At 39.5% G+C, this 24,786-nt stretch overlaps 1 protein-coding gene across 1 annotated transcript in view; it reads left to right on the top strand.

Annotated features, from left to right (window-relative positions):
• The window catches only part of WDR72 (WD repeat domain 72), a 221,550-nt gene continuing 198,121 nt past the window's right edge, over nt 1,358–24,786 (top strand). Inside the window, exon 1 of the mRNA XM_005685754.3 lies at nt 1,358–1,583. The gene's annotated coding sequence lies outside the window, so the exon portion shown is untranslated. The remainder of the gene's footprint in view (nt 1,584–24,786) is intronic.

The following is a 24,786-nucleotide window of genomic DNA, read 5'->3' as shown; positions in this document are numbered from 1 at the left end:
ATCCACTGCATGCTTGGTGTCCCTTCCTTCACAGACCTTACAGTGAAGCAGGGAGGCCAATGCAACAAGTAATTGCAGTAAGTTGTGACAAGTGCTATAATAGGAAGTGAGGCAACTTGGGAGTGAATAGCAGGAACACCAACCTGCTGGGGTAAGTGAGCTTCCAGATGAACCAAGACTTGGAACTAACCTGGTGCAGAGGATGAAGATGAGAGGCATATCCTCCTCTGCAGGGTTTCACACAGGAACATCCAGGGTATGAGAATTCTGACCTCAGATCTCTAGGTCTCAGAGGACCTAGAACTTATGCTCTGACTTGGGCCTGGCCAAATATCCTTAGTATTTGGGAAGTCAGGTAGGTACAAGTGAAAGTGAAAGTGAAGTCGCTCAGTCCTGTCCCACTCTTTGCGACCCCATGGACTGTAGCTGACCAGGCTCCTCCATCCATGGGATTCTCCAGGCAAGAATACTGGAGTGGGTTGCCATTTCCTTCTTTAGAGGATCTTCCCAACCCAGGAATCGACCCCGGGTCTCCCTCATTGTGGGCAAACGCTTTAACCTCTGAGCTACCAGGGAAGCCCAAGTGAAAGGGAGTGACTAAAAATCTCACCCCATTAGGGATTTCCCTCCTGGTCTAGAGGTTAAGACTCCAAGCTTCCAATGCTGGTGGTTTGGGCTCTATCCCTGGGTGGGGAGCTAAAATCCCATATGCTTCCTGCCATAAATCCAAAATCTAAAACAGAAGCAATATAATAAGGTTTATTTTTTTAATGATCTACATCAAATAAATAAATAAAAATATATCTCCCCACCTACTTCTGGGAGTGTTAGAATCCAGGACTACATTGCCCACAGGTTTGGAGGAAAAAGTAGAATAACCAAGAAACCTGAGAAAAACAAACTGTCCCTCCCATTTTTCTAAATTACCCAGTCAGTAGTGTGACTTGGCACACTCCAGAGCAGGTCAGGACTCCCGTTTCAAGGGTGAATTTTTCCACCCTTCCTAGCTCCCTGGACTCTCACTCTTTTCTGCTAGGTGGAGGGGAACTTCCTCCCTTCCATTAACAAAGGTCCTGGGGCTCCCAGTCTCTATCATTGCCGGCTAGGGTCCATATCACCTGGCCTACCTTGAGTTTCCTGACCTAACTCTGACTCTCTCCAGCCCTGGAAGGACAGAACACTTCGACGCCCGGGGACCGGCCTGTTCCAGCCACCACCGCCCGTGAGAGATGGAGGGAGTGGCTGGACCACGCAGCGCCTGTGGCTAGAGGTAGCCAGAGTTCCGGCTCAAGTCGGGGAAGGGGAGAGGGCGTGGTTTCGGGGGAGGGCGTGGTCTCGGGTGGGGCGAGGTGTTAGGTTTGAGGGTGTGGCCGCTCCTGAAAGACCGCCCCTGTGTCCTGCTGCCCCTCTGTCAAGCTGCGGGGCCGCTGCAGCTTCGCCCAGTCTGGGTTAAAGCAGCCGCCCCGGGCTCGGCTCGGGCTCCTCTGTCCCAGGCGGTGACCCCGGACGGCCCCGGACTCGTGCTGCCCTTGGCTTCCCGCTCTCAAGTCGAGGGTTTGGATACCGAGGGGCGAGGAAGGAAGGTGAGCGCGTGTTGCAGTAGTTATAATCTCTTTTTCTGCTCCAAGTTCTTGCACGTGGAAAACTCCCTCTTCTACTCCCTCGTCCTGATGTAGCATCCGTAGTGACCGAAGACAGGCACCCGTCAAATCGGTCCTTTCGAGTGTGGTAGCGGGGGCTGGATGGCTTGGGGTAGGTGAGGTCTCCTAGACACGCCATTCACTATTGAGAGAGTCTCTTGGGACTCGGAAATCGGACGTCTCCGGGACTGGAGTTCTTGAATTCATTAAGCTGAGTCGAGTAGCTGGGGAAAAGATCCGGTGGACGCCGGCAGGAGAGGGTGTGACAGCTTGGGACCTGTCGGGGCAGGGAATCTGGTGAATACTTCTCGCGCTGAGCCAGCAATAAAGGTTGCGGACACAACACTTTTATCACTTGTAAAGGTGGACGAGGGAGAGGAAAATCCAGGGAGTGATGTCTGCATTGACGAAAAATCTGGCCAAGGTGAAGTACTAGCAGTACTACCTTGCGGACAGGTGCTTCCCTAACGCCGTCCTCATCCATTAGAACGTTTTTGTGTTCATTTCGAAACTGTTAGGAAGACGCGATCAGAAGGTTGCTGTGCAACCACGTTAACTTTCTGTTCCTCCCCCTTGTAGTTTTATGCTAAAGGAGTTCAAGGTTATCTTTGAAAACTAGGTCACTTGTTTTGAATAGTTTTATCTGAAGAAATGATTTGGAAACTTTGTCTCTTTCATCCCCTCTCCTACCCTCACCCCTACTTCTCCCGCCCCCCAGCAAACAGTGGGTTAGTCTTCTCTCTCCTGAATTCTCACCTTTTAAAGATCAGGGAAGAAGAAAGCAGCTTCTTTTGGAATGCAATTATTTGTGGTTAATCCGGTCTTGTGACTTTTGTTCCTTAGCTCTCCTTTAACTCCTTCAATATTACAGTGTACCGGTAGTGTTTTCTGTAAAGAATGCAAAGGATGAGAGGAGAAGGGAAACTTTGTCCATGAAATACTCTAGTAAACTTATGATTATTATTTTTTAAACCACAAAAATTGGGGCTCTATTGAGTTCTAATATCTTCACCACTTTGGGGGAAGATATTTGTAAATTATAATTATTTTATCAATAAAATATCAACTTTAAGCCTCTCCCTGTGTGTGATATCTTGCATTAACAGTCTATCCAATGAAGTGAATGCTTTAGAAATCTAAGGTTCTAGTTTATAGAGGCCAACTGGAATAGAAGTATATATAAGTTATTAAATAACTATGTAACCTTGAGAATAGTGGTATTAGGAATATTTCAAAGTTTAAAGATTGCTTCATTCAAATATATCTGTGACTTGACAATTATTTTTTCTGTTATTTAATAGTGGTACAATATGCAACATCTCTTATTAAGAATTGTGTCAGACATTTCTCTGGAAGCTCTGTTCTGAATGTATAGTTATTTTTCCCCTAGTCTAACACTGTTAGATTAAATTATGTTCTGAGTTAGAGCCAAGGCAATGAGGTAGGGATAAAGACTGAAAGAATATGTGTAAGTTCTCTTACCAGACCGTCTCTGAACACCTGGCAAGCCCCTAGCTTTACTCTGGGGTACCAACAAGTCCTTTAACTTACTTTAATTCATTTTTGTCTTCAAAATAAGGAAACTGTGTTGATCTTAAAGGACATTTGGATCTCTTTGAATTATTCTATAAAAGGTAGTGTCTCATTTCTAGAGCTTCTAGAGCTAGATATCACTGTTCTAGACCAACATCTCATCTAGAGTTTGCTCTCATTTCCAAAGGGCTTCCTAACATGTTGGGCAATGCCCCTGCCCCACCTAAGCAATACAGTGCAGTGGCTAAGGGTGTGAGTTTTGGAGACTCCTGAATCTATCTTGGTTTCCTAGCCCTTCCTTTTTTCACTTTTAACAAAATGAAATTTCTTCTGGAAAAAGTAAAATCCTATGTATGAGTGTATAAAAACTAAGCAAGTACAGGATGAGGGAATTGTCATTAATTGAGTCATTCAATCTCATGGTGAATTGACTGTGTTTCCTCCTAGTGAGGTGTGAGTTCAGGGCCCAGAAAGCTGATAAGATTTTAGGTTGCTTCAATAGTAATTACAGATAAGTCCATAGCCAAAGATATCTTTCTACATCTCCCTTTCTCTCCTTGTGCAGACCTCAGAGTTAACATTCAAGATGGCTTGTCTGGGAGAAGAAAAAGAGGTGATTTTTAGAGCCATTCCACATTCACTCATAATGAATACATTAATTTTTTGACATCCCCCTTAACATTTTTTTTTACTTTTTGTTATGTATAAAACTACCTGTAAGCAAAATGCAAAGGAAAAAGAACAGTTTCCTGCCCTCTAAACATTCATAGTATGGTTCAGGTAACTGACACAGGAAGAATTAGAGCAGAATGATCAGAGCTCCTTAAAGGTAGAAAAGGAAGTGCTGGGAGTTGAGGAGTGCAATATATCACCCAGTAGAGGCTCAAAGGAGTTACAATTCAGTTTCAGTTCTGAAGGCTCCATTTTTACAGGAGTTTGCCAGGAGGAAATTCTGAGGAAGAGCATTCCAGGCCAAAGAAACTGTTGTGTGAAGGTCTCATAGGGTGAAAGAACATGACAAACACAAATCTTCATACATATTGTTTCATCCTTTACTGGCTACAGGATGTTGGCAAGTTATTTTGCTTCTATGAGCTTTGGTTTCCTCAAACGTGAAATGAGTGTTGTATATTATTTTACATTGTTGTTGTTTAGTCACTAAGTCATGTCTGACTATTTTGTAACCCCCATGGACTAAAGCCCACCAGGGTCCTCTGTCCATGGGATTTCCTAGGCAAGAACATTGGAGTGGGTTGCCATTTCCTTCTCCAGAGTACCTTTCCAACCCAGGGATCAAACCCATGTCCCCTGCATTAGCAGGCAGATTCTTTACCACTGAGCCAAAAGGGAAGCCCATTATTTTACATTATTAGGTCCTTATTTGATTTTCAAGTCTGTCCCATAAGAGTGTCTACATCACAACTTTGTTGGGAGACTTAGTTGCCTAGAAAACACAGGACTGTATGATGCACAGATGACAATCAACTGATTTGATTCCCTTCACACATCTTAGTCTTTTGACGAGAGAAAAATACAACAGAAATCCAGCCTTGACTACAGATGGGACTTCATGTTTTCAACTATATCATAAAAAACAGACCAGTCTTGTTCAGAATGACTTATGAAGTTTTTTATAGTTTCACCTCTATTATCCCTATTTCCCAACCACTAAATGTTTACTTTCAACATCCACCTGTTTTAAGACCAGGCTCTGTTAAAGGAGTTCCACCACACCAAGAATTCTTTGATGGACAAAGGTTAGCATTCCTGTGTTTACATGATAGGATCTCAGACCATTTTAGGCCCTGCTTCCTGCTCCAGTTCTTGTTTTCATTCTGAGCAGTTGAAGTGAGTCTTAGAAAAACATTTTTAGGGGTTGGGATCTGGATAATTTGTTACTTCTTTTGATTGATTGATTGAATTGATTGAAGTCGCTCAGTCGTGTCCGACTCTTTACGGCCCCATGGACCGTAGCCTACTAGGCTCCTCTGTCCATGGGATTTTCCAGGCAAGAATACTGGAGTGGGTTGCCATTTCCTTCTCCAGGGCATCTTCCCGAAATACCAAAATGCAACTTGAACGTTATGGGAGGAATTTGTTAAAGGACTGTACCCTCTTATGATTTTTCTCTGGTAGCATTAGCTCTTAAAATTCTTTGAAATGTGGAAGACTTTGCCTCAAAATTCTAACTTAATCATCTTGAATTATTCCTTCTTGCAAACAATGTACATATTTTCTCAATGATTGAATACTTACAGTTTTCCTGTTTAGGCCCTTTCCCCACATGGATTTCCAAGTAAAGACCTCAGGTAGTTTTTTTACAAAGTCCTACAGAACAGGAAAGATTTCTTTCTCTGTGTCATTTAGATGGCAGTAGATAGAAGAAGACTTTAACTACTTTAAACTATAGTCATTGCAGAGAAAAATAGTAGGTTAGGGACCAGACGAGGACTTTTTGCTGTGGAAGGCCCAAATTAGGCTGGCTAAGTCTTGATGTTCTCAGGTGGTCATGCAGATCAGGCCCTAAGCAAGAATTTTTGAGGGATTTATTCTGTTTGGTCTTTTATTCAGTGAATATTTCTTTAATTTTATCAGTTAATTTGTATATTCCATTAATTGTGTGGTGCAGGGGCAATGTTGAGATTGATTTAAGTTCCTTTGCCTCAAATGTGCTTAAGAATATCTTTGGAGAACTGGTTGAAATTTAGATTTTCAGCCTCAAGTTCAGATTCTCTCAGCCTCAAGTGGTGACCAGAGTCAGGCACACAGTAGGTACTTTGATAAATGTTTTTGTTAAGTGAATTAACTGCCACTTTAAACATCACTGTTAAAAGAGAATTCACTTCCTGTAATACATTTACTAATTTTCTCCTTTTTTTTAATTGTGAAAAAGTCCATACTTGTCCTATGTTTCCTCGTTAGAAAGAAAATGTATTCAATTGCAACCATTATTTAGAAATTGAAAATAAAAAGAATTTTTAATAACATTATAACTGTTTTTAATTAAGAGAAACAGTGACTGTGATTCTTAATATCCCATTATGCTGCGTGGGCACAGACATTTATTTTGCTCTTCCTGAGGCACTAGGAGGTGAGAATTAGAAGCATTTTCTTCATGTGTATTTTGATTTCCTATTGAGCAAACTATACAAACAGGGAGAACTGATTTATTATTATTATTATTTCAGTGATAACACAGAGATAAACTAAGTCAGAGCAACTCTCTTGAATAGCTAATGTCTGCCGCCTGGAGAAAGAGAAAATTATTTTCTGCCCTCCATGTTGATGCGTATAGAACATGTGTTCTGAGTAGCTGCTATTTTCACTGACTCTTTTTCCAGTTGAAGTGCAACATAAACTATTTTAATTAATATTGTGTCACCAAAAGGGATTGAAATAGCCAATTGAATTCTACCAAGATAGAGTCTTTTGATGAAAACATATCTTTATTGATTGTGGGTGAAGAAAATCATTCTTAAAATGAAATCCAGAGAAAAATCATATCCCTCAGAGAAAATTTCTGAGTGGCAGGCCAAGATTAACATCATAAAATTGAATTTGTGCTGCAAGCCTTTGATGTAATCAGCAGCTGGGAGATGGTGTTGCCCTTGCTGTGCTCCCTCTGATTGTGGTGAATTATTGTGTGGAATGAAATAAGTGTTTCTTGTGTCCCTCCTCCAAGAAATACAAACAAGGTATTACTAGGTAGTTTCTTGCTAGTTAAAATGGGTTGGATCGATTCCAGGCCTCTCAGGCTTTCATATTGCCGTGAACTATGGGTGTTGGGCATTTATTTATGTCCCAGGGACAGAATTTCTTGATATCACCTGACAGTCTTTGGTCAGTAGAAACCCAGCAGAGAAGTGACAAGAGGGATCCCCCTTGCCAGGGACATATTTTTTTTAGAATAAACAGAAGCCAGGATATGTTAGAAAGTGCTATATTTGCCTGGTTTCTATTGACCCGTAGCCAGCCAACCCCTTCCCTGTCTCCCTCAGCCATCTCTCGTGACATCCACTGCCTTGAAATCATTGCAGTGTCGAAATCTCACTTTGTACTGGCAATCTTGTTCCATGACACCAGTGTTACACTAGACTTTTTGCTGTTATCTTTGTATTAAGTCCTGATGCCTAGAAAACACTCTTGTCCGTGCATGCCCCTTTCACACATGTAATGGATAGCTTTCGTAGATTAAGTAGAGACAATCTATTTGCACATTTACCCTCAGATTAAAGAGTGATATGGCACCTTAATTACCCTTGTGGTTGGACCTAAGTTGTTTTTGATTTGTTTAGTGTTTAAGTGGTGGGCTGACTTATCTGTAAACAAGGCAGTGGTGTCATCATTGGGTACTCTTACTCTCAAGTATTCTGAGAAGTGGGATTGTGCTGGGGACTATCTCCTTTAATCTACACACCCACCATTAGTCGGTAAATAAGTCTAACTCCCTTGGCTAGGATTATATCCCTAGATCTGTCTGACTTCAAGGATCATCCCACTTCTCAAACTGCTTGAGAGTAAGCATTCCCAGTGATGACACCACTAACTTGTTTACGGATGAGTCAGTCCTGGAAAGGGTAATGGTGAACAGAGGAAAATGGTGAAAAGAGGTGAGGTAAGAGGATATAAAAAAGAATTAGGGTTTGTCTGCTTCTGACAGAAAATCCACAAAGGTGAGAAGAATAGTTTCAAATGACTCACCTTTGTGTCTTGAATTAATGCTGAAATGAGCTGGAAGTCCCAGAAAATATCTTTTTAAAGAACTGACTATTCCAGTAATGCTAAGGTTCCTTTGGATTATGACCCTCAAGTAGTGGCCCTCCTCTATCACTCTCTATAGACCACTATGGTATTCTCTCTATATAAGCCTCTGGATATGTCTGTTTAGGCTACACTTCTGCTAGGATTCTGGAATGTCAGAAAAGTGAAAGTTGCTCAGTCCTGTTGACTATTTGTGACCCCATGGACTATAGCCTGCCAGGTTTCGGTATCCATGGAATTCTCCAGGCAAGAATACTGGAGTGGGTAACCATTCCCTTCTCCAGGAGATCTTCCTGACCCAGGAATAGAACCCAGGTCCCCCACACTGCAAGCTGATTCTTCACCGTCTGAGCCACCAAGGAAGCCCATGAATATCAGAGGGTGGTCTTTCCTGGCAGAAGCATCCCTGTTTTGTAGGCAGAGTTGGAAAATACTGCAGTCATGGGTATTAGGGAGCCTTCTCCAAACAGGACTTGTCTGCATAGGTTCGTATGCCTGCTTATGGGAGTGCCTTCTGTCTGTTTACTCTGCGAGGAAAGGATTATCATAATGGCAGTGGACTGACTTCAGTGTCAGTGTGTGCTGAAGATGGGAGAAGGGAAATAGACGTTAGGCCTAGGAAAAGAGATAACTGCCCTGTGGGAAAACAGAATTTTTCTAAAAGAGATGTCTAGGTGTAAGGGATAAGCCATCCAAAACCATGGGAGTGAAGCGTTCTTTGCTTTCGTACATCAGGAATACTCATCCCAGTCTACTTTACATCAATTATTGTTTATCTGTGGCTTGACTTGTAGGTTGTTAATTCCTAAAGATCAGGAACCTGTGTTTTTTTCATTTTCCAGTCAGTAGAGCTTTTAATCAAGGCTTTCCTGATAGCTCAGGAATCCACCTCCAATGGCAGGAGACCCTGGTTCAATTCCTGGGTTGGAAAGTTCCCCTGGAAAAGGATAGGCTACTACCCACTCCAGTATTCTTGGGCTTCCCTGGTGGCTCAGCTGGTAAAGAATCTGCCTGCAATGTGGGAGACCTGGGTTTGATCCCTGGGTTGGGAAGATCCCCTGGAGAAGGGAAAGGCCACCCACTCCGGTATTCTGGGCTAGAGAATCCCATGGACTGAATAGGCCATAGGGTTGCAAAGAGTTAGACACAACTGAGAGACTTTCACTTTAATAGACACCTGTTGAATTGATAAATGAATATATTCTTTCTTCAGGGAACCTGTAATGTGGGTAGAAAGGAGATGTATTACAGAAAAGAAGTAGAGAACAGAATTTGATGATCAATCATGTGATTCAGACTAAAATTTAAGTATATATCTCCAGAATTGATCTACACATTATTAAGATTTATGTTCTTACTAGAAAGAAACAAAATGTGTCAGATAGTATATTAGTTCGCTAGGGCTGCCGCAACAAGCAGTACAAACTAAGTGGCCTAAATGGCAGAACCATATCATCTTCCAGTTCCAGAGGTTCGGAGTCTGAAATTGAGGTGTGAGCAGGGTTGTTCCTTCTGTGGACTGTGAGCGGCAATCTGTGCCATGCCGCTCCTCTAGCTTCTGGTGGTTTGCTGACAGTCTTTGGCATTTCTTCTCTTGAAGGAATGTCACCCCATCTCTGACTTCATCTTCACGTGTCTCTCTCCTGTGTGCATCTTTCTCCAAATTTCCCTGTTTTATAGGGATGCCAGTCATATTGGATTTGGGATCCAACCTAATCCAGTATGACCTCATCATCACTTAATTAATCATATCTGCAATGACCCTGTTCCAAGTAATGTCACATTCTGAGGTTTGGGGTGAGTTTGGCTTAATTCCTAACACATGGAAAGAGGGTAGATTTTCTTCTTCTTTGCCAGTTTGGTACCATTAAAGTTTTATTTTAGTCTCTTCTGCTTAATTCACTTAATGCTGTTGCTGCTGCTAAGTCGCTTCAGTCATGTCTGACTCTATGCGACCCCATAGATGGCAGCCCACCAGGCTCCCCCATCTCTGGGATTCTCCAAGCAAGAACACTGGAGTGGGTTGCCATTTCCTTAATAGATGAGATCTATTGTAAATTATGAATAATAAAATGAAGGATTATAAATGAGGATGACATGTTTTGTTTTGCTGTTTACTTAACAGGATTTATACACAGATATTGAGATTTAAAAAGCCTTCTGATAAGAGTGGCTAACATTTATTGAATGTTCACTATCTAATGATTTTCATGGATTTTCCCACTTAGCTTTCATATCTATTAGATATTAGTAGATAAATATTATTATTTATAGATTAGATATTAGATATTATTATTTATTAGATATGATTATTTATCTACATTTTATTGATGGGACTCCAATACACAGTTGTAAAGTAACCCACCCTAGGCCATGCAGTAGTAGAGTTGACATTGGAATCGAAGCTCACTAACTCTGGGGCCTTACCACTGAGTACATGCTGTCCTCTTAATCTTATTACAGCCAGGTAAGGTAGACAACATTATCATTTTATGGTTGAGGAAAATAAAGCTTAAAGTCCCTGGGTCACAAAACCAATATTGATAAGTATATAATATTTGGGATTTGAGTTTAGATATTAACCTCCATGGGGAAATCCTTTCTACCTTTGATTTCAAGTTCCACTTGTGTTTCCTCTGCAAACATTCTTGCGTTTACCTTACAAGGCACTCATGACATGGTTGGTGACACAGGATGCCCTTGTCTCCTCAGATTCTTGTGATTCCTTGAGGTTTGTAGATTCTTGTCTACATTCCTAGAATCTTGCATAGTCTCTAACACACAATAGACAATAAATATTTTTAAACTAAATGCATATTAGTAAAGTCAAAAGAGCCAAAGAAAAGAGAGACTGCCTGAAAACAAGAAATAAGGGTTAATAGAGGGAGTAACTGAGGTGCCAGAAGATGAAATTTGGGGTAATGATAAAGATGTTATCCTAGAGAAATAAGCTAAAAATGAGGAAAAGATATGGTTTGTTGAAGTGATGAGAGGAAGCTCTTTGCTTATTGGAAGGAGGGATCATCAACTAAGAGTACTGGCATGTAAGGAGTTACCTGCATTGCAGTGAGGTTTATGAGTGGGCAGAGGAAGAGATTTTACTTGGGACTCGATTAGAGACATGTTTCCCAGTATAAGTTTAGGTAGTACACAGTAAACATTGATGTTAATAGACAAGTATTTATTTTAATGTGCATTTTGGAAAAAGTCTAAGCAGCATGTCAAATCCCATCATTTTATATAGTTATTAATGATTAAGATAATTTTAAAGGAGATAGTTATACAACAATTTATCCTTAAGTAAGTTAATTTAGTACTTAAAAATAAGTAAATTAAAGAAATAGGTAGTTTTAGATTGCACTTGGATATGGGAAAGAAAAATATGGCTCAAGATTGGAAAGAGGTTTTCAGAGTTTATACACATCAAAACAATTATTTTGTCTAATAACAGGAATACTTAGTTAAAGCTAATCATAAAATGTGTACATGGATGTGCTCAGTCATATCCGACTCTTTGCAATCTCATAGACTGTATAGCCTGCCAGGCTCCTTTGTCCATGGGACTTCCCAGGCAAGAATACTGGGGTGTGTTGTCATTTCCTTCTCCAGGAGATCTTTCTGACCCAGGAATCGAAACCTGCATTTCCTGCATTGGCAGGCAGGTTCCTTACCACTGAGCCACCTGGGAAGCCCTAATCATAAAATGACTCGATTGTAAATACTTCGAGGTTAAGGATTGTGTTTTTCTTTTTTTTTTTTATTCTCTACAGATCAATCCACCACCTTGCATACATTTAGTTCTCATTAAATTTTTTAAAATTTATTAGATAGTAGCCTAGAACAGTGATACTTTTTGCTCATGTTAGATACCTCTTTGTCGCTGTTCAGTCACTAAGTTGTGTCTGGCTCTTGGCGTCCCTGTGGACTGTAGCACACCAGGCTCCTCTCTCCTCCGCAATCTCCTAGAATATGCTTATATTCATGCCCATTGAGTTGGTGATGATATTTAACCATCTCATCCTCTGCTGCTCCCTTTTCCTCATGCTCTCAGTCTTTCCCGGCATCAGGGTCTTTTCCAGTGAGTCAGCTCTTCACATCAGGTGGCCAAATTATCAGTGCTTCAGCTTTAGCATCAGTCCTTCCAATGAATATTCAGGGTTGATTTCCTTTAGGATTGACTGGTTTAATCTCCTTGTTGTCCAATGGATTCTCAAGAGTCTTATCCAGAACCACAGTTCAAAAGCATAGCAATCTCTAGGTTAAAACAAAACAAAACAATAATTTGGACTGTAAATACTCAGAGTTAAATGTGGCAAAAATTAAAAAGAAAAAAAATCCACTTCTTAAAGTCTAAAAATAAGGTTTTGGACAAGCGGATTTGAGTTTCATGAAGTTCTTCACTGACTGAATATAAATAAAAGTAAAGGAGCTCTATTTCCTTATGGAGAGAAAAATCATAATTCTAAAAGATACATACACCCCAATGTTCATGACAGCATTATTTACAGTAACCAGGACTGTGCTAAGTCGCTTTAGTCATGTCCGACTCTTTGAGACCCAGTGACTGTAGCTCACCAGGCTTCTCTGTCCATGGGGATTCTCCAGGCAAGAAGACTAGAGTGGGTTGCCATACCAGGGGGATCTTCCCCACCCAGGGATCAAACGTGCATCTCTTATGTCTCCTGCATTGGCAGGCGGGTTCTTTACCACTAGTGCCACCACATGGAGGCAATCTAAATGTCCACCGACAGGTGAATGGACAAAGGCGGTGTGGTACATTCACACAATGGACTTTTATTCAGCCATTAGAAAGAATGAAATAAACATAGATGGGGACCTAGAGATTATCATACTAAGTGATAAGATCAGACAGAAAAGGACAAATATATGATATCACTTACACGTGGAATCTAATACAGATGGACTTACTTACAAAACAGAAACAGACTCACAGACATAAGTATCAAATTCATGGTTATCAAATGGGAAAGATGGGGGTAAATTAGGCATTTGGGAGTAACACATGCATACTACTATGTATAAAATGAATAATCAACAACGACCCACTGTATAGCACAGGAAAGTATTAATATACTCAATATTTTGTAACAACCTATACAGGAAAATAATCTAAAAAGCACATATACATATATTCTTTTATATATGTATATAGGTGTGTGTATATATATATATAAAATCAGATTGCATGCTGCATATGCTTAGTGGTGTTCCTGCTCTTTGCACCCCCATGGACTGTAGCCTGCCAGGCTCCTTTGCTCATGGAATTTTTCAGGCAAGAATACTGGAATATTGGAGTGGGTTGCCATTTCCTGTTCTAGGGGATCTTCCTGACGCAGGGCTAGAACCCACATCTCTTGCATCTTCTGCATTGGAAGGTTGATTCTTTATCATTGTACCACTTGGGAAGTCCCATAGTCAAATTATATATATATATGTATACACATAAATTCAGTTATATACACACACACACACAAATGAATCACTTGCTGATACTGTACATCTGAAACTAACACAACACTGTAAATCAACTATACTTCAATTAAAAAAAAATGAAAAAAGAAGTGAAGGAGCCACCCTGAAGTAAATGAGTTATTTTTCCCCTATTTCTGTTTTTCTGGCCAAACACACCTCTTTGACACTGACTTCAAATGGACATGCTGGCATTTAATTGGGCTGTTTTGAATCTGTTGTTCTGCAGTTTAATAAGCAAGGAGATAAAGTTTGAAGATAATACTTTGTAATCTTTGACTCACAAGACTGGCAGAATTGCAAGCTGTGATGGAAACCTCATCCATTTAGTGGTAGGTAGGGACGTGATTTCTTGGCTGTTTGGTTTTATGTTTATTCCTGATCATGGGTGTGTGAAGTGCAGAGATTATTTTGCATGTCTGTCCAATTCATCCCTTGATCTCTGGGTTATTTTACCATTGAGTTTATCTACTAAGTTATTCTCTACCTAAAACACATTACTTTCTAGAGTTTCTTAAGTCGCAGTTAATCAGTCAATAATAACATTTGGTGGGGGGGTGGGGCTTGGCTTTGATGATTGGCTAGGGGTTAATTCTGAAATTGTCGTGCTCCACTGGGTAAACCAGGTGGATTTTTATGTGTTATTCAAATACACCTTGGGCAGCTTTTGACTTTGAAGAAACTTTCTTTTTTTTTTTTTTTTTTTGCCTTTTCTAAGGAATGACCTGATTACAATCTGTTGATAAAATAAGATCTTTTGTTTTGGGAGCATCTGCAAACAGAAATGTTTGGGGGCATAGGCTTCTGCTGAACCTTAGTCCTGAGGTACTTTGCTTCATTTCCCAGGGTTAAAATAGCTCTAATGCTGGCCCCCCCATACCCTGGGTACCTTTCTCTTTAGTTCACATCTATTCCTTGTTGCTTCATAAAGCCCCACTCTATCTTCTCTTAGTTTATTGCCATTGACTTCCTATCTGTGAGACATCCACAAAGCTATTTTATTCTTATCTCCAGTCTGTTTTTTTCAGCTTCATTAAGGTATGATTTATATACAATAAGCTATACTCATTTAAAGTGTACATACAGCCTGATGAATTTTAACACCCCAAGCTTTTCTAACCTAGACTGAAAACTTGGTAACAAAACTTCGTCTGGGCTCAAGATGACCAAGTTATCTTCTTTGAAGGAAAGCAACATGAGGTAATTTATCTGTGGCCCTCAAAGTACCTGAGTATAGTTTTGAAGAAAGTAAGTAGAATTCTTTTTTGCTCAAGAGATGGGATTCAGGGACTTTCCTGGTGACCCAGTGCTTAAAATTTGCCTTCCAATGCAGGTGGTGAGGGTTGGATGCCTGGTCAGGCAGCTAAGATCCCACGTGCCTCTTGGCCAAGAAAACCAACACATAAAACAGAAGCAATATTGTGACAAATTCAAATAAAGACTTTAAAAATAGTCCATATCAAAAAAATCTTAAAAAAAAAAAAGGAGACGGATTCAGAGGCCACATAATTGTAAGAGGCAGAGTAAGATGCAGACCCAGATCTGTTCTATCCCAAACTTGTGTTATTAACTGTTACACTATTCTTAATTTCCTCCTCGTCAAGGAGTTTGAGGTTCGTCTTTATCTGAGAGGTTGGTGAGGCAGAGACTCAGTGTCAGGGTGTGTCCCTGAAGAGCACTGTTTATGATGATTAAACAATTCTAGTGTCCAGTAGACACCAGCCACAAAACCACATTTGCATCATATTTATTATTCTGCTGGCCTCAGATCAGACATGTCAGAGAGATAAAAGCAACCTGTTACAAGGAAGAAGGCGAAGGTGAGGAGAGGATGGGCGCTGTAATGGCATGCTGTCTTCTCTTGTGCTTGCCTGGTATCATAATCATGGAGAAAGGACTAAGGAGCATTTTTTTTCCTTCTTTTAATATTTATTTATTTGGCTGCACCAGGACTTAGTTGTGGCATGTGGGATCTTTGACCTAAGGCCAGCTTTCAAAAACAATGGAGGCCACATTGGCGCCTGAACGCATAAGAGGTTTCATTGTCGTTGTTTTACTTGACATTTTGCTTTCATTTTTTTGAAGAACTATGAACATAAATAATTTTGCTTAGCTGGTCACTAAGACTCTTTGGTGGGGAAGGTTGGGTCGTTTTCATCATGGTGCAGGAGGAGATTTCTAGCAGTGTTAAGAGACCAGGTTATAGGTCTCGCTCAGTTCCTTTCTGATTGGGTTACTCTGACCAGGAAAACAAGTACTCCAAACCTTCATTCTCTTGTCTGTATGAGAAGAGAGGGGGATGATAGCTATCTTCAAGGCTCCCTTTTGGCTGTAACGTAGGGTTGACAGTGGCCCTAAAATGCCTACAGGATACCCAGTTCAATTTGGATTTCGGATAAACAGTAATTTTTATAAGCATATCCTGTACAATAACCAACTTTTTCTATTATGAGCATGTCTCAAAAGTTGTCTAGGACATATCTACACTTAAAAAGTTATTTGTATTTATCTGAAATTCAAATTTAAAAACACCAATACAGTATACTAACACATATATATGGAATTTAGAAAGATGGTAATGATAATCCCGTATGCGAGACAGCAAAAGAGACATAGATGTAAAGAACAGACTTTTGGACTCTGTGGGAGAAGGAGAGGGTGGGATGATTTGGGAGAATGGCATTGAAACATGTATACTATCATGTAAGAAATGAATCGCTAGTCTAGGTTTGATACAGGATACAGGATGCTTGGGGCTGGTGCACTGGGATGACCCAGAGAGATGATATGGGGAGGGTGGTGGGAGGGGGGTTCAGGGTTGGGAACTCGTGTACACCTGTGGTGGATTCATGTCAATGTATGGCAAAACCAATACAGTATTGTAAGGTAAAAAAATAAAATTAAATTAAAAAAATAATAATAATACAAAATAAAGTTATTTGTTATTTATCTGAAATCCAAATTTAACTGGACATCTTGTATGTTTATTTGCTAAACCAGAGAACCCTAATTTTACCTGAAGTTGTTGATTAAAGTGTCATCACATATTTTAGAGGTAATGATAGCCAACTGTACATTTTCATGGCCAAAGGCTCTGGTATATATTCATATGAGTTTTGAAAAAAGAAATTGTAGTTACAGTATTGTAGAAGAAAGAAAGGCATTGCTAGAAAGTGGCAGTCACATTCTCTGCCCGCAGTGTAAAATCGCAGTGATTCTTTCCTCATTCATTCATTCAGTAAATATTCACTGAGTCTAATTATGGACAAATAATTATAAACATTTTCTGTATAGAATCACCTCTTTTCACATCAATTATCCAAGGTAATTTTTTTTTCCATTGTGTAGTTGAGAAAACTGAGCTCAAAGAATATTTGCTAGCTGTTAATAGAGGAAAAAGATTTTTATAACTCCTATTATATTTCTTGTCTCTTTCACAATCAAGTACATTTTTAATTTAATGGAGATGGTAGTGTGCTGGATAGCCCCTAATGATCAATCTAGAATCAGAAACCCTATATATTCCCATATATTTGAGTGGAACACAAATAGGGAAACTGGAGGAATTACTTTCCCCAGAACATAAATACTCCAGGAACAAGAAGACTCTCGTTCTAGGAAAATCACATCACATTTCCTTCACTTCCTCATCAGCAAAATAGGAGTTTAATGCCTCATTCTTAAAGTTTCTTCTAGTTTCCAGTGAATTCTTCTTGCTCCCTTTTCAAGGTTGACTACAGTCACATAAGAAATGTTTATTAAATGTTCCCTAATGTGGTAGGCCTGTGCTAGGGACTAGGGTTCAAACAATGAAAAGACAGACCCATCCTTTACCAGCTATAATTAACAGCTTTGTAGATGTTGTCTCACTTGTTAAGAGGGGCAGATATTAAGAGCCTCTCTGGCTTTGGGAGGTGATCAGGAAGTTGTTAGAACAGGTAGCCCTTTGTTATTTCTACTTCAGTTCAGTTCAGTTCAGTTCAGTCTCTCAGTCGTGTCCAACTCTTCACGACCCCATGAATCACAATACACCAGGCCTCCCTGTCTATCACCAACTCCTGGAATTTACCCAAACTCATGTCCATCGAGTCGGTGATGTCATCCAGCCATCTCATCCTCTGTCGTCCCCTTCTCCTCCTGCCCCCAATCCCTCCCAGCATCAGGGTCTTTTCCAATGAGTCAACTCTTCGCATGAGGTGGCCAAAGTACTGGAGTTTCAGCTTCAGCATCAGTCCTTCCAAAGAACACCCAGGACTGATCTCCTTTAGGATGGACTGGTTGGATCTCCTTGCAGTCCCAGAGAAGTCTTCTCCAACATCACAGTTCAAAAGCATCAATTCTTCAGTATTCAGCTTTCTTCACAGTCCAACTCTCACATCCATACATGACTACTGGAAAAACCATAGCCTTGACTAGACGGACCTTTGTTGGCAAAGTAATGTCTCTGCTTTTCAATATGCTGTCTAGGTTGGTCATAACTTTCCTTCTAAGGAGTAAATGTCTTTTCATTTCATGGCTGCAATCACCATCTGAAGTGATTTTGGAGCCCCCCCAAAATAAAGTCTGCCACTGTTTCCACTATTTACCCACCTATTTGCCTTGAAGTGATGGGACCAGATGCCATGATCTTATATATTATTTAGAAAAATTTCCTTTTAAAATGGGACAATTTGGGAGCTCCCATGTGCCCATGATGAGCGTTTGTGTAACAGTTAGTGACTGTCACCATGACTGCATCATCAGACGATTCATTTCTTAGTTTTCAGTATGGGTTGCCTAATTCTGTAATGGTTTGGACCTTCTACAGCTTTAACTTATTTACATTCCTGGACAAGTTTCACTTAATTCAGTGTTTGCCATGCCTTTCACGTCAAAGCATAGAAAATGATCATCTTTGTACACACACTGGCTTGAGAGTTTCAATTTCTCTCACCCTTTGCGTCAAGTTATTCACAGATGTGGCAAAGCATACAGTTGGAAAACTCCTATTTACTTACTGAATATGGGGCCTCCTTGATGGCTTAATGGTAAAGAATCTGCCTACAATGCAAGAGACGCAAAAGACTAGTTCAATCCCTGGATCAGGAAGATCCCCTGGAGGAGAAAATGGCAACCCACCCCAGTATCCTTGCCTGAAAAAGAACTCATGGACAGAGGAGCCTGGAGGGCTACAATCCAAAGGGTCACAAAGAGATGGACTCTACCGAGTGGCTAAACACACATAGTTAACAACTGGGCAAGTAAAGGAAGCACAGAACTCTGCTGAAATTCTGTGTCAGTGAAAATGGCAACAGTAAGTATTCTGCCTATTCACTATAAGAAGGCGTTCCTTCAATCTGTAAAGGGCATTTATTTGATAAAGACTCCTTTATGGAAAATTAAGCTATCACTTAGAACTTTAAAATTCATTATTGAAAATGAGAAATCATAATCATTTTATCCAATATAGCTTTTTCAAGAAAGGAGAAATATTCACAAATTTCATGGAATTTGAATGATTAAAAACCATTTGGAAGTAACAGCCAGAAACCTCTCTTATTTAGAAAAACAAAATGTGGAAATTATTTTTAAAAAATGAACATTTGATTTTATTAACCATAGGAAGAAACTGTTAGTTGTTTAGTTTTATCTGACTCTTTGCAGCCCCACGGACTATAGCCCACAAGGGTCCTCTGTCCATGGGATTTCCCAGGCAAGAATACTGGAGTGGGTTGTCATTCCCTTCTCCAGGGGAACTTCCCAACCCAGGGATCAAACCAGAGTCTCTTGAATTGCAGGCAGATTTTTTACCATCTGAGACACCAGGGAAGCCCAATAAAAGGTAAAAAATCCAAGCAATATGTCACAAATGCAATTTTGGTCTTATTTGATATGTACCTAAATTTCAGTATATATTTAAATGCATAATATTGAAATAAAGTCTAAATTTAGTATTATGTTTTTCATTCTTAGGTATAAATTGAATTTGTATATATATATATACATACATATATATATACATATATATAAAATCAAATTGTATCAAAGCCAGCTTTATAATAATTACTAGATCTAAACTAATTTTTTCCTTAAAATTATTTTTTCATTATATTATTTAAAATAATAAAATAGTATATATGTATATGAAAGGCACTTTTAGATACTATTATTGTAGAAAGGGATAAAAATCAAAAGGATGGGGAAGCTAATGAAACACCAGGTGTTCTTTGTAGGTTATAGCTCACTCTTATTTACATAGCACTAACACATGTCCAGAGCATTGTGCTATAATATTACCTAGTAGTAAAGCCACTCTGGGAAATTCAGTGGGAAATATAAAAGAAAGCAAAAATGTTAGTCTCTCAGTCGTGTCCGATTCTTTGTGACCCCATGGACTGTAGCCTGCCTGGCTTCTCTGTCCATAGAATTCTCCAGGCAAGAATACTGGAGTGGGTTACCATTCCTTTCTCCACGGGATGTTCCCCACCCAGGGACTGAACCTGGGTCTCCTGCAATGCAGACAGATTCTTTACTGTCTGAGCCACCAAGGAAGATCATGTATATATGTAGAAAGAATGTTCAGACTACTGCACAATTACACTCATCTCACATGCTAGCAAAGTAATGCTCAAAATTCTCCAAGCAAGGCTTCAACAGTACGTGAACCAAGAACTTCCAGATGTTCAAGCTGGATTTAGAAAAGGCAGAGAAAACAGAGATCAAATGCCAACATCCGTTGGACCATAGAAAAAGCAAGAGAGTTCCAGAAAAACATCTACTTCTTCTTTATTGACTACGCCAAGGTCTTTGACTGTGTGGATCACAACAAACCATGAAAAATTTTTCAAGAGATGGGAATATCAGAGCACCTGACCTCCTTTCTGAGAAATTTGTATGCAGGTCAAGAAGCAACAGTTAAAACCGGACATGGAACAACAGACTGGTTCCAAATAGGAAAAGAAGTTAGTCAAGGCTGTATTTTGGCACCCTGCTTATTTAACTTATAATGCAGAGTACATCATGCAAAATGCTGGACTGGATGAAGCACAAGCTGGAATCAAGATTGCAGGGAGAAATATCAATAACCTCAGATACACAGATGACATCACCCTTAGGACAGAAAGTGAAGAGGAACTAAAGTGCCTCTTGATGAAAGTGAAAAAGCTGGCTTAAAACTCAACAATCAAAAAGCAAAGATCATGGCATCCAGTCACATCACTTCATTGCGAATAGATGGGTGAAACAATGGAATCAGTGAGAGACTTTATTTTCTTGGGCTCCAAAATCACTGCAGATGATGACGGCAGCCATGAAATTAAAAGATGCTTGCTCCTTGGAAGAAAAGCTACGACCATCCTAGACGGCATAGTAAAAAGCAGAGACATTACTTTGCAAACACAGGGCCATCTAGTCAAAGCTATGGTTTTTCCAGTAGTCATGTATGGATGATAGAGTTGGACCATAAATAAAGCTGAATGCTGAAGAATGGATGCTTTTGAACTGTGGTGTTGGAAGACTCTTGAGAGTCCCTTGGACTGCAAAGAGATCAAAGCAGTCAATCCTAAAGGAAATTAGTCTTGAATATTCATTGGAAGGACTGGTGCTGAAGCTGAAGCTCCAGTATTCTGGCCACCTGATGCGAAGAACTGACTCATTAGAAGGGACCCTGATGTTGGGAAAGACTAAAGGCAGGAGGAGAAGGGGATGACAGAAGATGAGATGGTTGGATGGCATCACTGACTCGATGGACATGATTTTGAGCAAGGTCCAGGAGTTGGTGATGGACAGGGAAGCATGGAATGATGCAGTCCATGGAGTTGCAAAGACTCGGACACAACTGAGTGATGGAACTGAACAGATACATATATATATATTACTATATAAGTGAGTAATTCATTTACAAGAGTTTTCTACCTGTGGTCTGTGAGCTTCTTGAAGGCTGATTACCTCATTCTGAGATGTCATTGTGGTATTTTGGTAGGCTGCAGTCAAAAATTTGGAAATTATCTGAAAGTCGTTTAAGTGTAAAATTTATATGTATGTGTGTGTTTATATGATAATTTTGATAGCTATACTTACATAATAAAGTATTAATTGTATTCCTTATATAAGTAACAAAATACACTATCATAATCTAAAATGTTCTATTACCATGACTAGATCCAAATGAGGGAAATTTATTTAAACGTTTATAATATAATCTGTAATTTTATCCTAGTCTGTGGAAATGTTTCTTTTTTCAAAATTCCAGCCAGTGGTAGTGTCTATTTTAAACTGTTTTTAATTAAACCACATTTAGAGATCATTCAAGGGCCTGTAAACATCTATCTACAGTCTTGCTTTAGACATTCTAAAATATCATTCAGTCATTCAAATTTGGGATACAATAATTATACATTGAGGGCTGTGATAGAGCTTTGTAATCCCTTGCCAAAGATTTTACAACTTGTCTAGACATATAATTATTTGAAACAGGACAGTATACTTCAGTCAAGGGCATGACTTTCTTCTCCACATCACAGACTTTTCCTCTAACTTTGAGATTCTACAATGGGATTTTTTTTTTTTTTGAAGCTTATTTTTGATCAGAGATTTCTAGAGAATTGTACAGGGTCTCAGGAAACATAAATTTACTCTCTCTCCTATTGATAGCAAGGCACCAAGTTTCTGGGGCTATTTTTATAATTTTGCCACAAAAGAAAAAGAGAGGGAAAAGTATGGGGAAAAAAGTGACTTCTGAGATTTGCAGCCTTTTAATCTGTTACTTATTCTTACTGTACAATTTGCTTAGTGTCTCGGAATCTCAGAATTAGAACCGATTTGGAGTTATCTAGATCACATTTCTCTCTGTTAGTTTTCTTATAAGTGAGTGCTATCAGATCAATGATCCCCAAAATTACCTCTTGTCTGAAATTCTAGATTATAGGAGTTTATGAGTATTGTATACAAGGTATAATGATACCATGTGTGCTCATTTGCTCAGTTCTATTTTTTGTGACCCCATGGACAGTAGCCTGCCAGGCTCCCCTGTCCATGGAATTTTCCAGGCAAGAATACTGGAGCAGATTGTCATTTCCTCCTCCAGGGGATCTTCCTGACCTAGAGATTGAATCCCCAGTCTCTTGTACCTCCTGCATTGGCAGGTGGAGTTTACCACTGCACCACCTGGGAAGCTCCGTAGTGATAGCGTAGTGTATATAATTATACCTATGTAGTTTTATTTGCAGCCCTGGATTTATTCCTCATAAGAATACTGAGATGTAGGCAATGTAGGAGATACTATCCTCATTTTACTACACGTAACGTTTATAATCTGGAAATAAAGGTTATAAATAAGTGGTGAAGCAACCCCAGATCTAGGTCACTGAACAGAGGTCTTTTTTCACCACATTTAGCAATCTAGATGGTTCAGGATGAACTCTGGTTGAGATCTGATTTCTCGTGGCTTTAGCCTTTGTGGTTTTTGTTTTCTAATTTGGATGTATTAGGAATCTTATGACTTCTTAAGGATTTTAATACATGAAATGCTTTGACTTATTTCATTTTCTAAACTCCAAGTGTCTTGTATTTTGTTAGGTGCTTACATTTGTAAAGATTTTGCTTTACTAGATGTGAGGTTTAGACTCTAATGTATACTTCCATTCACTTCTTCATTTATTCTGGAATAGTTACTCTGCCTGTCTTAAACTCTTTTCTGGACACTGAGAATATAGCAATGGACAAATCAGACAGAAGTCTCTGCCTTGGAAGGATTTAAAAGCTAGTGAATTTTAAAGGAATTTTATTGGAATAAGAATAAGACACAGGTATGATGGTGGAACAATTTAAAATATGGGTAACTACTGTCTAGAAGTACAGGAGCTAAAATAAATAAAAATAACAGATAAATTACTTAGCACATTGTGCTCTGCATTATAAGCCTGCTGTCATTCCACCCTCACAATACCCTGATCTAGGTATCATTATTATTCTCAGATTATAGATGAGAAAACTGCAGCTCAGAGGGATTAAGTGACTCACATTTAGTTCTAACCTAACTTAAATTTCATACCCTTAAGCAACTCTCTCCCCTTTGGAATACAGAATTTATAAATAAAGAAAATAATTTACTCAACCGGTATTTACTGTTTTCCTGTAATCAAGGCCCTGTGCTTCAGACCTGTAGGGAATATGATAATGATTAAGAAATGATTCCTATCTTTCACAAAGAATCAAAGCACCAAAATCTGTGGTTAAAAAATATTTGTCAAGAACCCACTATGGGCCAGGCGGTACACTTAGCAGAGACTGGTCTTGGTCCTTGGGGGATTTGTACCACTTCATTAGGGAGACATCAATGCAAAGCAGATAATTTTAAGAGAGATTAAAAAAAAAAAACAGGGTAATATAAAGTTGCCAATTATTGGGTAAACAGTGTTGTAGTGATTCAAGTGAGAGAAGATCATTTTCCAGAGTAATAGGGACATAAATAACTCACCAAAGAAATTATTTATCTTTAGTAGAATTTTAGCTAATCATTACAAATATATTAATTCCCTGGCAGCTGTTCTCCAAACTTGTTTCTGCTACATTTCTTCTTAAGCAGTCTAGACAAATTTCCGTGACTACAGCATCCTAGGTAAAGTTTAAAGTGTGAAAGACAAGTCCTTGGGCAGGAAGCAAGTGCACACTACTTGTAAACTAAAATGCCCAGTTTCCTCTGGAGCAGTGTGACCACAGGCACTCCCTTTCCACTACTTCTTACTTCTGAGAAGCACACATTAGTCAAGCCAGAAATGGAGATCAAATGCAAATGGTTTTCGAATAGTGATTTTTGTTGTGATACTGTTGTTATTGTTCAGTCGCTCAGTCATGTCTGACTCTCTGCGACCCCATGGACTGCAGCATGCCAGGCTTCCCTGTCCTTCACCATCTCCTGGAGCATGCTCAACTCATGTCCATTGAGTCAGTGATGCCATCCAACCATCTTGCCCTCTGTTATCCCCCTCTCCTCCTGCCTTCAATCTTTCCTGGCATTAAGGTCTTTTCTAATGAGTTAGCTCTTTGCATCATGTGGCCAAAGTATCGGAGCTTCAGTTTCAGCATCAGCCCTTCCAACGAGTATTCAGGACTGATTTCTTTTAGGATTGACTTCTTTGATCTCCTTGTAGTCCAAGGGACTCTCAAGAGTCTTCTCCAACACCACAGTTCAAAAGCATCAATGCTAAAAAAAAAAAAGTTGTAATACTAGAAGGACTAATACAAAGCTAGGAGTAGTATTTATAGCAGCAGAATGTTAAAAGCCATGTGGGCCCTTCTCATTACCATCTTTGTAATCTTCATTTGTATCACATTTATCTGGTGTCTCTGGGAATGAGATTTTTCCCCAAATTGAATTTTCCTG

Source organism: Capra hircus, chromosome 10 (assembly GCF_001704415.2).
Source record: "Capra hircus breed San Clemente chromosome 10, ASM170441v1, whole genome shotgun sequence".
NCBI lineage: Eukaryota > Metazoa > Chordata > Mammalia > Artiodactyla > Bovidae > Capra > Capra hircus.
This window is presented reverse-complemented; position numbering and strand designations above follow the sequence as displayed.